Here is a 13,192-nt window from a genome sequence, read left to right on the forward strand (position 1 = left end):
GATACACAGCTAGTGTGACAATTTGGCTGCGTTTGAGTGATGCCACAGAGCCTTATACACATTCAGCCAAGTGACACTGTAGGTAAAAACATGGCCCTACACAGACGTTCTACTGTTTTCCTTTTTATTCGTCATGTGTGACACTGCAGTAGAGGGACGCCCACTACAAAAGACGCATTCTTTACATTCAATTTCAGCATATACGTCGCGAGTGCCATATGACAGGGCCTGTCTCTCGATGTCGATTTGTATTTGGTGTCTCTTAAGTGTCGGTCTGCAGTAGGCCGCTGTTGGCCGAGCGACGTGCAGTCGCCTTACATGAAGCCCCATGGGCAACGCCAGTGCCACTGTGGACAACAGCATACTGTAGCCAGAGAGACGAGCCGAAAGGCGCATTTCGCAGTCGAGCCACGCTGTCCCACAAGCTGTGCACTAGGTCAGGATTGTGCAGACCGCAAACTTTTAGTGGGCCGACGCTCGTCGTCGATCGCAAGGGCGAAACATTCAAGAGATTTGGAAAACGGCAATGTGGACACCCCCAGCAGCAGCTGTGTGCCAAATCCGATATCTGGTCGAGGGCTGCAAGATTCAGTATGATGAAGTACCAATTTGGGGATAGCTCACAAACGCTAAGCTGCCGCCTTCTTAGCTCAGTGGTAGAGCACTGGTCTCGTAAACCAGGGGTCGTGAGTTCGAACCTCACAGAAGGCATTCATTTTTTAAACCTTCCTGCAAGGAGCGGAGCTATCTCGAGCAGCATCTAACACATGGCAGTACACTGAATGAAAGGAATGTTCTACAACCTATGACAAGTATTCTACTGGCCTCAGAGGTTTTCTGAATGCATAGGTTGAACATTGGTTTGTATGCATTTTGTAGTATAATGTCATGCTTGGCGATGTCATTCGTTTACGAGCCTCGCTACAGTGTGCATGCACGTTATCCATGTGAAGAGGCGTAAGCAAATGCTACCATTCTGCGAGATTCCTGCAGAAGGTATACGAATTGCGTTGATATACAGAGCACAAGGGAGCCAAAGTCAAGGCCTCCGTGGCGCAATCGGCTAGCGCGTTCGGCTGTTAACCGAAAGGTTGGTGGTTCGAGCCCACCCGGGGGCGAAATCGTTTTAACCGGCACCGAGGTGAGGACATACGTCAACTTTGTTAGAGATACACAGCTAGTGTGACAATTTGGCTGCGTTTGAGTGATGCCACAGAGCCTTATACACATTCAGCCAAGTGACACTGTAGGTAAAAACATGGCCCTACACAGACGTTCTACTGTTTTCCTTTTTATTCGTCATGTGTGACACTGCAGTAGAGGGACGCCCACTACAAAAGACGCATTCTTTACATTCAATTTCAGCATATACGTCGCGAGTGCCATATGACAGGGCCTGTCTCTCGATGTCGATTTGTATTTGGTGTCTCTTAAGTGTCGGTCTGCAGTAGGCCGCTGTTGGCCGAGCGACGTGCAGTCGCCTTACATGAAGCCCCATGGGCAACGCCAGTGCCACTGTGGACAACAGCATACTGTAGCCAGAGAGACGAGCCGAAAGGCGCATTTCGCAGTCGAGCCACGCTGTCCCACAAGCTGTGCACTAGGTCAGGATTGTGCAGACCGCAAACTTTTGGTGGGCCGACGCTCGTCGTCGATCGCAAGGGCGAAACATTCAAGAGATTTGGAAAACGGCAATGTGGACACCCCCAGCAGCAGCTGTGTGCCAAATCCGATATCTGGTCGAGGGCTGCAAGATTCAGTATGATGAAGTACCAATTTGGGGATAGCTCACAAACGCTAAGCTGCCGCCTTCTTAGCTCAGTGGTAGAGCACTGGTCTCGTAAACCAGGGGTCGTGAGTTCGAACCTCACAGAAGGCATTCATTTTTTAAACCTTCCTGCAAGGAGCGGAGCTATCTCGAGCAGCATCTAACACATGGCAGTACACTGAATGAAAGGAATGTTCTACAACCTATGACAAGTATTCTACTGGCCTCAGAGGTTTTCTGAATGCATAGGTTGAACATTGGTTTGTATGCATTTTGTAGTATAATGTCATGCTTGGCGATGTCATTCGTTTACGAGCCTCGCTACAGTGTGCATGCACGTTATCCATGTGAAGAGGCGTAAGCAAATGCTACCATTCTGCGAGATTCCTGCAGAAGGTATACGAATTGCGTTGATATACAGAGCACAAGGGAGCCAAAGTCAAGGCCTCCGTGGCGCAATCGGCTAGCGCGTTCGGCTGTTAACCGAAAGGTTGGTGGTTCGAGCCCACCCGGGGGCGAAATCGTTTTAACCGGCACCGAGGTGAGGACATACGTCAACTTTGTTAGAGATACACAGCTAGTGTGACAATTTGGCTGCGTTTGAGTGATGCCACAGAGCCTTATACACATTCAGCCAAGTGACACTGTAGGTAAAAACATGGCCCTACACAGACGTTCTACTGTTTTCCTTTTTATTCGTCATGTGTGACACTGCAGTAGAGGGACGCCCACTACAAAAGACGCATTCTTTACATTCAATTTCAGCATATACGTCGCGAGTGCCATATGACAGGGCCTGTCTCTCGATGTCGATTTGTATTTGGTGTCTCTTAAGTGTCGGTCTGCAGTAGGCCGCTGTTGGCCGAGCGACGTGCAGTCGCCTTACATGAAGCCCCATGGGCAACGCCAGTGCCACTGTGGACAACAGCATACTGTAGCCAGAGAGACGAGCCGAAAGGCGCATTTCGCAGTCGAGCCACGCTGTCCCACAAGCTGTGCACTAGGTCAGGATTGTGCAGACCGCAAACTTTTGGTGGGCCGACGCTCGTCGTCGATCGCAAGGGCGAAACATTCAAGAGATTTGGAAAACGGCAATGTGGACACCCCCAGCAGCAGCTGTGTGCCAAATCCGATATCTGGTCGAGGGCTGCAAGATTCAGTATGATGAAGTACCAATTTGGGGATAGCTCACAAACGCTAAGCTGCCGCCTTCTTAGCTCAGTGGTAGAGCACTGGTCTCGTAAACCAGGGGTCGTGAGTTCGAACCTCACAGAAGGCATTCATTTTTTAAACCTTCCTGCAAGGAGCGGAGCTATCTCGAGCAGCATCTAACACATGGCAGTACACTGAATGAAAGGAATGTTCTACAACCTATGACAAGTATTCTACTGGCCTCAGAGGTTTTCTGAATGCATAGGTTGAACATTGGTTTGTATGCATTTTGTAGTATAATGTCATGCTTGGCGATGTCATTCGTTTACGAGCCTCGCTACAGTGTGCATGCACGTTATCCATGTGAAGAGGCGTAAGCAAATGCTACCATTCTGCGAGATTCCTGCAGAAGGTATACGAATTGCGTTGATATACAGAGCACAAGGGAGCCAAAGTCAAGGCCTCCGTGGCGCAATCGGCTAGCGCGTTCGGCTGTTAACCGAAAGGTTGGTGGTTCGAGCCCACCCGGGGGCGAAATCGTTTTAACCGGCACCGAGGTGAGGACATACGTCAACTTTGTTAGAGATACACAGCTAGTGTGACAATTTGGCTGCGTTTGAGTGATGCCACAGAGCCTTATACACATTCAGCCAAGTGACACTGTAGGTAAAAACATGGCCCTACACAGACGTTCTACTGTTTTCCTTTTTATTCGTCATGTGTGACACTGCAGTAGAGGGACGCCCACTACAAAAGACGCATTCTTTACATTCAATTTCAGCATATACGTCGCGAGTGCCATATGACAGGGCCTGTCTCTCGATGTCGATTTGTATTTGGTGTCTCTTAAGTGTCGGTCTGCAGTAGGCCGCTGTTGGCCGAGCGACGTGCAGTCGCCTTACATGAAGCCCCATGGGCAACGCCAGTGCCACTGTGGACAACAGCATACTGTAGCCAGAGAGACGAGCCGAAAGGCGCATTTCGCAGTCGAGCCACGCTGTCCCACAAGCTGTGCACTAGGTCAGGATTGTGCAGACCGCAAACTTTTGGTGGGCCGACGCTCGTCGTCGATCGCAAGGGCGAAACATTCAAGAGATTTGGAAAACGGCAATGTGGACACCCCCAGCAGCAGCTGTGTGCCAAATCCGATATCTGGTCGAGGGCTGCAAGATTCAGTATGATGAAGTACCAATTTGGGGATAGCTCACAAACGCTAAGCTGCCGCCTTCTTAGCTCAGTGGTAGAGCACTGGTCTCGTAAACCAGGGGTCGTGAGTTCGAACCTCACAGAAGGCATTCATTTTTTAAACCTTCCTGCAAGGAGCGGAGCTATCTCGAGCAGCATCTAACACATGGCAGTACACTGAATGAAAGGAATGTTCTACAACCTATGACAAGTATTCTACTGGCCTCAGAGGTTTTCTGAATGCATAGGTTGAACATTGGTTTGTATGCATTTTGTAGTATAATGTCATGCTTGGCGATGTCATTCGTTTACGAGCCTCGCTACAGTGTGCATGCACGTTATCCATGTGAAGAGGCGTAAGCAAATGCTACCATTCTGCGAGATTCCTGCAGAAGGTATACGAATTGCGTTGATATACAGAGCACAAGGGAGCCAAAGTCAAGGCCTCCGTGGCGCAATCGGCTAGCGCGTTCGGCTGTTAACCGAAAGGTTGGTGGTTCGAGCCCACCCGGGGGCGAAATCGTTTTAACCGGCACCGAGGTGAGGACATACGTCAACTTTGTTAGAGATACACAGCTAGTGTGACAATTTGGCTGCGTTTGAGTGATGCCACAGAGCCTTATACACATTCAGCCAAGTGACACTGTAGGTAAAAACATGGCCCTACACAGACGTTCTACTGTTTTCCTTTTTATTCGTCATGTGTGACACTGCAGTAGAGGGACGCCCACTACAAAAGACGCATTCTTTACATTCAATTTCAGCATATACGTCGCGAGTGCCATATGACAGGGCCTGTCTCTCGATGTCGATTTGTATTTGGTGTCTCTTAAGTGTCGGTCTGCAGTAGGCCGCTGTTGGCCGAGCGACGTGCAGTCGCCTTACATGAAGCCCCATGGGCAACGCCAGTGCCACTGTGGACAACAGCATACTGTAGCCAGAGAGACGAGCCGAAAGGCGCATTTCGCAGTCGAGCCACGCTGTCCCACAAGCTGTGCACTAGGTCAGGATTGTGCAGACCGCAAACTTTTGGTGGGCCGACGCTCGTCGTCGATCGCAAGGGCGAAACATTCAAGAGATTTGGAAAACGGCAATGTGGACACCCCCAGCAGCAGCTGTGTGCCAAATCCGATATCTGGTCGAGGGCTGCAAGATTCAGTATGATGAAGTACCAATTTGGGGATAGCTCACAAACGCTAAGCTGCCGCCTTCTTAGCTCAGTGGTAGAGCACTGGTCTCGTAAACCAGGGGTCGTGAGTTCGAACCTCACAGAAGGCATTCATTTTTTAAACCTTCCTGCAAGGAGCGGAGCTATCTCGAGCAGCATCTAACACATGGCAGTACACTGAATGAAAGGAATGTTCTACAACCTATGACAAGTATTCTACTGGCCTCAGCGGTTTTCTGAATGCATAGGTTGAACATTGGTTTGTATGCATTTTGTAGTATAATGTCATGCTTGGCGATGTCATTCGTTTACGAGCCTCGCTACAGTGTGCATGCACGTTATCCATGTGAAGAGGCGTAAGCAAATGCTACCATTCTGCGAGATTCCTGCAGAAGGTATACGAATTGCGTTGATATACAGAGCACAAGGGAGCCAAAGTCAAGGCCTCCGTGGCGCAATCGGCTAGCGCGTTCGGCTGTTAACCGAAAGGTTGGTGGTTCGAGCCCACCCGGGGGCGAAATCGTTTTAACCGGCACCGAGGTGAGGACATACGTCAACTTTGTTAGAGATACACAGCTAGTGTGACAATTTGGCTGCGTTTGAGTGATGCCACAGAGCCTTATACACATTCAGCCAAGTGACACTGTAGGTAAAAACATGGCCCTACACAGACGTTCTACTGTTTTCCTTTTTATTCGTCATGTGTGACACTGCAGTAGAGGGACGCCCACTACAAAAGACGCATTCTTTACATTCAATTTCAGCATATACGTCGCGAGTGCCATATGACAGGGCCTGTCTCTCGATGTCGATTTGTATTTGGTGTCTCTTAAGTGTCGGTCTGCAGTAGGCCGCTGTTGGGCGAGCAACGTGCAGTCGCCTTACATGAAGCCCCATGGGCAACGCCAGTGCCACTGTGGACAACAGCATACTGTAGCTAGAGAGACGAGCCGAAAGGCGCATTTCGCAGTCGAGCCACGCTGTCCCACAAGCTGTGCACTAGGTCAGGATTGTGCAGACCGCAAACTTTTGGTGGGCCGACGCTCGTCGTCGATCGCAAGGGCGAAACATTCAAGAGATTTGGAAAACGGCAATGTGGACACCCCCAGCAGCAGCTGTGTGCCAAATCCGATATCTGGTCGAGGGCTGCAAGATTCAGTATGATGAAGTACCAATTTGGGGATAGCTCACAAACGCTAAGCTGCCGCCTTCTTAGCTCAGTGGTAGAGCACTGGTTTCGTAAACCAGGGGTCGTGAGTTCGAACCTCACAGAAGGCATTCATTTTTTAAACCTTCCTGCAAGGAGCGGAGCTATCTCGAGCAGCATCTAACACATGGCAGTACACTGAATGAAAGGGATGTTCTACAACCTATGACAAGTATTCTACTGGCCTCAGAGGTTTTCTGAATGCATAGGTTGAACATTGGTTTGTATGCATTTTGTAGTATAATGTCATGCTTGGCGATGTCATTCGTTTACGAGCCTCGCTACAGTGTGCATGCACGTTATCCATGTGAAGAGGCGTAAGCAAATGCTACCATTCTGCGAGATTCCTGCAGAAGGTATACGAATTGCGTTGATATACAGAGCACAAGGGAGCCAAAGTCAAGGCCTCCGTGGCGCAATCGGCTAGCGCGTTCGGCTGTTAACCGAAAGGTTGGTGGTTCGAGCCCACCCGGGGGCGAAATCGTTTTAACCGGCACCGAGGTGAGGACATACGTCAACTTTGTTAGAGATACACAGCTAGTGTGACAATTTGGCTGCGTTTGAGTGATGCCACAGAGCCTTATACACATTCAGCCAAGTGACACTGTAGGTAAAAACATGGCCCTACACAGACGTTCTACTGTTTTCCTTTTTATTCGTCATGTGTGACACTGCAGTAGAGGGACGCCCACTACAAAAGACGCATTCTTTACATTCAATTTCAGCATATACGTCGCGAGTGCCATATGACAGGGCCTGTCTCTCGATGTCGATTTGTATTTGGTGTCTCTTAAGTGTCGGTCTGCAGTAGGCCGCTGTTGGCCGAGCGACGTGCAGTCGCCTTACATGAAGCCCCATGGGCAACGCCAGTGCCACTGTGGACAACAGCATACTGTAGCTAGAGAGACGAGCCGAAAGGCGCATTTCGCAGTCGAGCCACGCTGTCCCACAAGCTGTGCACTAGGTCAGGATTGTGCAGACCGCAAACTTTTGGTGGGCCGACGCTCGTCGTCGATCGCAAGGGCGAAACATTCAAGAGATTTGGAAAACGGCAATGTGGACACCCCCAGCAGCAGCTGTGTGCCAAATCCGATATCTGGTCGAGGGCTGCAAGATTCAGTATGATGAAGTACCAATTTGGGGATAGCTCACAAACGCTAAGCTGCCGCCTTCTTAGCTCAGTGGTAGAGCACTGGTTTCGTAAACCAGGGGTCGTGAGTTCGAACCTCACAGAAGGCATTCATTTTTTAAACCTTCCTGCAAGGAGCGGAGCTATCTCGAGCAGCATCTAACACATGGCAGTACACTGAATGAAAGGGATGTTCTACAACCTATGACAAGTATTCTACTGGCCTCAGAGGTTTTCTGAATGCATAGGTTGAACATTGGTTTGTATGCATTTTGTAGTATAATGTCATGCTTGGCGATGTCATTCGTTTACGAGCCTCGCTACAGTGTGCATGCACGTTATCCATGTGAAGAGGCGTAAGCAAATGCTACCATTCTGCGAGATTCCTGCAGAAGGTATACGAATTGCGTTGATATACAGAGCACAAGGGAGCCAAAGTCAAGGCCTCCGTGGCGCAATCGGCTAGCGCGTTCGGCTGTTAACCGAAAGGTTGGTGGTTCGAGCCCACCCGGGGGCAAAATCGTTTTAACCGGCACCGAGGTGAGGACATACGTCAACTTTGTTAGAGATACACAGCTAGTGTGACAATTTGGCTGCGTTTGAGTGATGCCACAGAGCCTTATACACATTCAGCCAAGTGACACTGTAGGTAAAAACATGGCCCTACACAGACGTTCTACTGTTTTCCTTTTTATTCGTCATGTGTGACACTGCAGTAGAGGGACGCCCACTACAAAAGACGCATTCTTTACATTCAATTTCAGCATATACGTCGCGAGTGCCATATGACAGGGCCTGTCTCTCGATGTCGATTTGTATTTGGTGTCTCTTAAGTGTCGGTCTGCAGTAGGCCGCTGTTGGCCGAGCGACGTGCAGTCGCCTTACATGAAGCCCCATGGGCAACGCCAGTGCCACTGTGGACAACAGCATACTGTAGCCAGAGAGACGAGCCGAAAGGCGCATTTCGCAGTCGAGCCACGCTGTCCCACAAGCTGTGCACTAGGTCAGGATTGTGCAGACCGCAAACTTTTAGTGGGCCGACGCTCGTCGTCGATCGCAAGGGCGAAACATTCAAGAGATTTGGAAAACGGCAATGTGGACACCCCCAGCAGCAGCTGTGTGCCAAATCCGATATCTGGTCGAGGGCTGCAAGATTCAGTATGATGAAGTACCAATTTGGGGATAGCTCACAAACGCTAAGCTGCCGCATTCTTAGCTCAGTGGTAGAGCACTGGTCTCGTAAACCAGGGGTCGTGAGTTCGAACCTCACAGAAGGCATTCATTTTTTAAACCTTCCTGCAAGGAGCGGAGCTATCTCGAGCAGCATCTAACACATGGCAGTACACTGAATGAAAGGGATGTTCTACAACCTATGACAAGTATTCTACTGGCCTCAGAGGTTTTCTGAATGCATAGGTTGAACATTGGTTTGTATGCATTTTGTAGTATAATGTCATGCTTGGCGATGTCATTCGTTTACGAGCCTCGCTACAGTGTGCATGCACGTTATCCATGTGAAGAGGCGTAAGCAAATGCTACCATTCTGCGAGATTCCTGCAGAAGGTATACGAATTGCGTTGATATACAGAGCACAAGGGAGCCAAAGTCAAGGCCTCCGTGGCGCAATCGGCTAGCGCGTTCGGCTGTTAACCGAAAGGTTGGTGGTTCGAGCCCACCCGGGGGCGAAATCGTTTTAACCGGCACCGAGGTGAGGACATACGTCAACTTTGTTAGAGATACACAGCTAGTGTGACAATTTGGCTGCGTTTGAGTGATGCCACAGAGCCTTATACACATTCAGCCAAGTGACACTGTAGGTAAAAACATGGCCCTACACAGACGTTCTACTGTTTTCCTTTTTATTCGTCATGTGTGACACTGCAGTAGAGGGACGCCCACTACAAAAGACGCATTCTTTACATTCAATTTCAGCATATACGTCGCGAGTGCCATATGACAGGGCCTGTCTCTCGATGTCGATTTGTATTTGGTGTCTCTTAAGTGTCGGTCTGCAGTAGGCCGCTGTTGGCCGAGCGACGTGCAGTCGCCTTACATGAAGCCCCATGGGCAACGCCAGTGCCACTGTGGACAACAGCATACTGTAGCCAGAGAGACGAGCCGAAAGGCGCATTTCGCAGTCGAGCCACGCTGTCCCACAAGCTGTGCACTAGGTCAGGATTGTGCAGACCGCAAACTTTTAGTGGGCCGACGCTCGTCGTCGATCGCAAGGGCGAAACATTCAAGAGATTTGGAAAACGGCAATGTGGACACCCCCAGCAGCAGCTGTGTGCCAAATCCGATATCTGGTCGAGGGCTGCAAGATTCAGTATGATGAAGTACCAATTTGGGGATAGCTCACAAACGCTAAGCTGCCGCATTCTTAGCTCAGTGGTAGAGCACTGGTCTCGTAAACCAGGGGTCGTGAGTTCGAACCTCACAGAAGGCATTCATTTTTTAAACCTTCCTGCAAGGAGCGGAGCTATCTCGAGCAGCATCTAACACATGGCAGTACACTGAATGAAAGGGATGTTCTACAACCTATGACAAGTATTCTACTGGCCTCAGAGGTTTTCTGAATGCATAGGTTGAACATTGGTTTGTATGCATTTTGTAGTATAATGTCATGCTTGGCGATGTCATTCGTTTACGAGCCTCGCTACAGTGTGCATGCACGTTATCCATGTGAAGAGGCGTAAGCAAATGCTACCATTCTGCGAGATTCCTGCAGAAGGTATACGAATTGCGTTGATATACAGAGCACAAGGGAGCCAAAGTCAAGGCCTCCGTGGCGCAATCGGCTAGCGCGTTCGGCTGTTAACCGAAAGGTTGGTGGTTCGAGCCCACCCGGGGGCGAAATCGTTTTAACCGGCACCGAGGTGAGGACATACGTCAACTTTGTTAGAGATACACAGCTAGTGTGACAATTTGGCTGCGTTTGAGTGATGCCACAGAGCCTTATACACATTCAGCCAAGTGACACTGTAGGTAAAAACATGGCCCTACACAGACGTTCTACTGTTTTCCTTTTTATTCGTCATGTGTGACACTGCAGTAGAGGGACGCCCACTACAAAAGACGCATTCTTTACATTCAATTTCAGCATATACGTCGCGAGTGCCATATGACAGGGCCTGTCTCTCGATGTCGATTTGTATTTGGTGTCTCTTAAGTGTCGGTCTGCAGTAGGCCGCTGTTGGCCGAGCGACGTGCAGTCGCCTTACATGAAGCCCCATGGGCAACGCCAGTGCCACTGTGGACAACAGCATACTGTAGCCAGAGAGACGAGCCGAAAGGCGCATTTCGCAGTCGAGCCACGCTGTCCCACAAGCTGTGCACTAGGTCAGGATTGTGCAGACCGCAAACTTTTGGTGGGCCGACGCTCGTCGTCGATCGCAAGGGCGAAACATTCAAGAGATTTGGAAAACGGCAATGTGGACACCCCCAGCAGCAGCTGTGTGCCAAATCCGATATCTGGTCGAGGGCTGCAAGATTCAGTATGATGAAGTACCAATTTGGGGATAGCTCACAAACGCTAAGCTGCCGCCTTCTTAGCTCAGTGGTAGAGCACTGGTCTCGTAAACCAGGGGTCGTGAGTTCGAACCTCACAGAAGGCATTCATTTTTTAAACCTTCCTGCAAGGAGCGGAGCTATCTCGAGCAGCATCTAACACATGGCAGTACACTGAATGAAAGGAATGTTCTACAACCTATGACAAGTATTCTACTGGCCTCAGAGGTTTTCTGAATGCATAGGTTGAACATTGGTTTGTATGCATTTTGTAGTATAATGTCATGCTTGGCGATGTCATTCGTTTACGAGCCTCGCTACAGTGTGCATGCACGTTATCCATGTGAAGAGGCGTAAGCAAATGCTACCATTCTGCGAGATTCCTGCAGAAGGTATACGAATTGCGTTGATATACAGAGCACAAGGGAGCCAAAGTCAAGGCCTCCGTGGCGCAATCGGCTAGCGCGTTCGGCTGTTAACCGAAAGGTTGGTGGTTCGAGCCCACCCGGGGGCGAAATCGTTTTAACCGGCACCGAGGTGAGGACATACGTCAACTTTGTTAGAGATACACAGCTAGTGTGACAATTTGGCTGCGTTTGAGTGATGCCACAGAGCCTTATACACATTCAGCCAAGTGACACTGTAGGTAAAAACATGGCCCTACACAGACGTTCTACTGTTTTCCTTTTTATTCGTCATGTGTGACACTGCAGTAGAGGGACGCCCACTACAAAAGACGCATTCTTTACATTCAATTTCAGCATATACGTCGCGAGTGCCATATGACAGGGCCTGTCTCTCGATGTCGATTTGTATTTGGTGTCTCTTAAGTGTCGGTCTGCAGTAGGCCGCTGTTGGCCGAGCGACGTGCAGTCGCCTTACATGAAGCCCCATGGGCAACGCCAGTGCCACTGTGGACAACAGCATACTGTAGCTAGAGAGACGAGCCGAAAGGCGCATTTCGCAGTCGAGCCACGCTGTCCCACAAGCTGTGCACTAGGTCAGGATTGTGCAGACCGCAAACTTTTGGTGGGCCGACGCTCGTCGTCGATCGCAAGGGCGAAACATTCAAGAGATTTGGAAAACGGCAATGTGGACACCCCCAGCAGCAGCTGTGTGCCAAATCCGATATCTGGTCGAGGGCTGCAAGATTCAGTATGATGAAGTACCAATTTGGGGATAGCTCACAAACGCTAAGCTGCCGCCTTCTTAGCTCAGTGGTAGAGCACTGGTTTCGTAAACCAGGGGTCGTGAGTTCGAACCTCACAGAAGGCATTCATTTTTTAAACCTTCCTGCAAGGAGCGGAGCTATCTCGAGCAGCGTCTAACACATGGCAGTACACTGAATGAAAGGGATGTTCTACAACCTATGACAAGTATTCTACTGGCCTCAGAGGTTTACTGAATGCATAGGTTGAACATTGGTTTGTATGCATTTTGTAGTATAATGTCATGCTTGGCGATGTCATTCGTTTACGAGCCTCGCTACAGTGTGCATGCACGTTATCCATGTGAAGAGGCGTAAGCAAATGCTACCATTCTGCGAGATTCCTGCAGAAGGTATACGAATTGCGTTGATATACAGAGCACAAGTGAGCCAAAGTCAAGGCCTCCGTGGCGCAATCGGCTAGCGCGTTCGGCTGTTAACCGAAAGGTTGGTGGTTCGAGCCCACCCGGGGGCGAAATCGTTTTAACCGGCACCGAGGTGAGGACATACGTCAACTTTGTTAGAGATACACAGCTAGTGTGACAATTTGGCTGCGTTTGAGTGATGCCACAGAGCCTTATACACATTCAGCCAAGTGACACTGTAGGTAAAAACATGGCCCTACACAGACGTTCTACTGTTTTCCTTTTTATTCGTCATGTGTGACACTGCAGTAGAGGGACGCCCACTACAAAAGACGCATTCTTTACATTCAATTTCAGCATATACGTCGCGAGTGCCATATGACAGGGCCTGTCTCTCGATGTCGATTTGTATTTGGTGTCTCTTAAGTGTCGGTCTGCAGTAGGCCGCTGTTGGCCGAGCGACGTGCAGTCGCCTTACATGAAGCCCCATGGGCAACGCCAGTG

General features: G+C 49.7%; 22 non-coding genes across 22 annotated transcripts; all 22 read left to right on the forward strand.

Moving 5' to 3' along the window:
• The first annotated feature begins 639 nt into the window (after nucleotides 1-639).
• On the forward strand, nucleotides 640-711 carry Trnat-cgu. Its single transcript has one exon. It is a non-coding gene; the product is annotated as a tRNA-Thr (tRNA).
• Nucleotides 712-1,044: 333 nt separating this feature from the next.
• Trnan-guu lies at nucleotides 1,045-1,118 on the forward strand. Its single transcript has one exon. It is a non-coding gene; the product is annotated as a tRNA-Asn (tRNA).
• A 689-nt stretch (nucleotides 1,119-1,807) lies between these two features.
• On the forward strand, nucleotides 1,808-1,879 carry Trnat-cgu. Its single transcript has one exon. It is a non-coding gene; the product is annotated as a tRNA-Thr (tRNA).
• Nucleotides 1,880-2,212: 333 nt separating this feature from the next.
• Nucleotides 2,213-2,286, forward strand: Trnan-guu. The gene has a single exon. It is a non-coding gene; the product is annotated as a tRNA-Asn (tRNA).
• Nucleotides 2,287-2,975: 689 nt separating this feature from the next.
• On the forward strand, nucleotides 2,976-3,047 carry Trnat-cgu. Its single transcript has one exon. It is a non-coding gene; the product is annotated as a tRNA-Thr (tRNA).
• A 333-nt stretch (nucleotides 3,048-3,380) lies between these two features.
• On the forward strand, nucleotides 3,381-3,454 carry Trnan-guu. The gene has a single exon. It is a non-coding gene; the product is annotated as a tRNA-Asn (tRNA).
• A 689-nt stretch (nucleotides 3,455-4,143) lies between these two features.
• Nucleotides 4,144-4,215, forward strand: Trnat-cgu. Its single transcript has one exon. It is a non-coding gene; the product is annotated as a tRNA-Thr (tRNA).
• Nucleotides 4,216-4,548: 333 nt separating this feature from the next.
• On the forward strand, nucleotides 4,549-4,622 carry Trnan-guu. Its single transcript has one exon. It is a non-coding gene; the product is annotated as a tRNA-Asn (tRNA).
• A 689-nt stretch (nucleotides 4,623-5,311) lies between these two features.
• Nucleotides 5,312-5,383, forward strand: Trnat-cgu. Its single transcript has one exon. It is a non-coding gene; the product is annotated as a tRNA-Thr (tRNA).
• Nucleotides 5,384-5,716: 333 nt separating this feature from the next.
• On the forward strand, nucleotides 5,717-5,790 carry Trnan-guu. Its single transcript has one exon. It is a non-coding gene; the product is annotated as a tRNA-Asn (tRNA).
• A 689-nt stretch (nucleotides 5,791-6,479) lies between these two features.
• Trnat-cgu lies at nucleotides 6,480-6,551 on the forward strand. The gene has a single exon. It is a non-coding gene; the product is annotated as a tRNA-Thr (tRNA).
• Nucleotides 6,552-6,884: 333 nt separating this feature from the next.
• Trnan-guu lies at nucleotides 6,885-6,958 on the forward strand. The gene has a single exon. It is a non-coding gene; the product is annotated as a tRNA-Asn (tRNA).
• Nucleotides 6,959-7,647: 689 nt separating this feature from the next.
• Trnat-cgu lies at nucleotides 7,648-7,719 on the forward strand. The gene has a single exon. It is a non-coding gene; the product is annotated as a tRNA-Thr (tRNA).
• A 333-nt stretch (nucleotides 7,720-8,052) lies between these two features.
• On the forward strand, nucleotides 8,053-8,126 carry Trnan-guu. Its single transcript has one exon. It is a non-coding gene; the product is annotated as a tRNA-Asn (tRNA).
• A 689-nt stretch (nucleotides 8,127-8,815) lies between these two features.
• Trnat-cgu lies at nucleotides 8,816-8,887 on the forward strand. Its single transcript has one exon. It is a non-coding gene; the product is annotated as a tRNA-Thr (tRNA).
• Nucleotides 8,888-9,220: 333 nt separating this feature from the next.
• Trnan-guu lies at nucleotides 9,221-9,294 on the forward strand. Its single transcript has one exon. It is a non-coding gene; the product is annotated as a tRNA-Asn (tRNA).
• A 689-nt stretch (nucleotides 9,295-9,983) lies between these two features.
• Trnat-cgu lies at nucleotides 9,984-10,055 on the forward strand. The gene has a single exon. It is a non-coding gene; the product is annotated as a tRNA-Thr (tRNA).
• Nucleotides 10,056-10,388: 333 nt separating this feature from the next.
• Trnan-guu lies at nucleotides 10,389-10,462 on the forward strand. The gene has a single exon. It is a non-coding gene; the product is annotated as a tRNA-Asn (tRNA).
• A 689-nt stretch (nucleotides 10,463-11,151) lies between these two features.
• On the forward strand, nucleotides 11,152-11,223 carry Trnat-cgu. The gene has a single exon. It is a non-coding gene; the product is annotated as a tRNA-Thr (tRNA).
• A 333-nt stretch (nucleotides 11,224-11,556) lies between these two features.
• Trnan-guu lies at nucleotides 11,557-11,630 on the forward strand. The gene has a single exon. It is a non-coding gene; the product is annotated as a tRNA-Asn (tRNA).
• Nucleotides 11,631-12,319: 689 nt separating this feature from the next.
• On the forward strand, nucleotides 12,320-12,391 carry Trnat-cgu. Its single transcript has one exon. It is a non-coding gene; the product is annotated as a tRNA-Thr (tRNA).
• A 333-nt stretch (nucleotides 12,392-12,724) lies between these two features.
• On the forward strand, nucleotides 12,725-12,798 carry Trnan-guu. Its single transcript has one exon. It is a non-coding gene; the product is annotated as a tRNA-Asn (tRNA).
• The last annotated feature ends 394 nt before the right edge of the window (nucleotides 12,799-13,192 follow it).

The sequence above is a fragment of the Schistocerca piceifrons genome, chromosome 5 (assembly GCF_021461385.2).
Source record: "Schistocerca piceifrons isolate TAMUIC-IGC-003096 chromosome 5, iqSchPice1.1, whole genome shotgun sequence".
NCBI classification, from domain to species: domain Eukaryota; kingdom Metazoa; phylum Arthropoda; class Insecta; order Orthoptera; family Acrididae; genus Schistocerca; species Schistocerca piceifrons.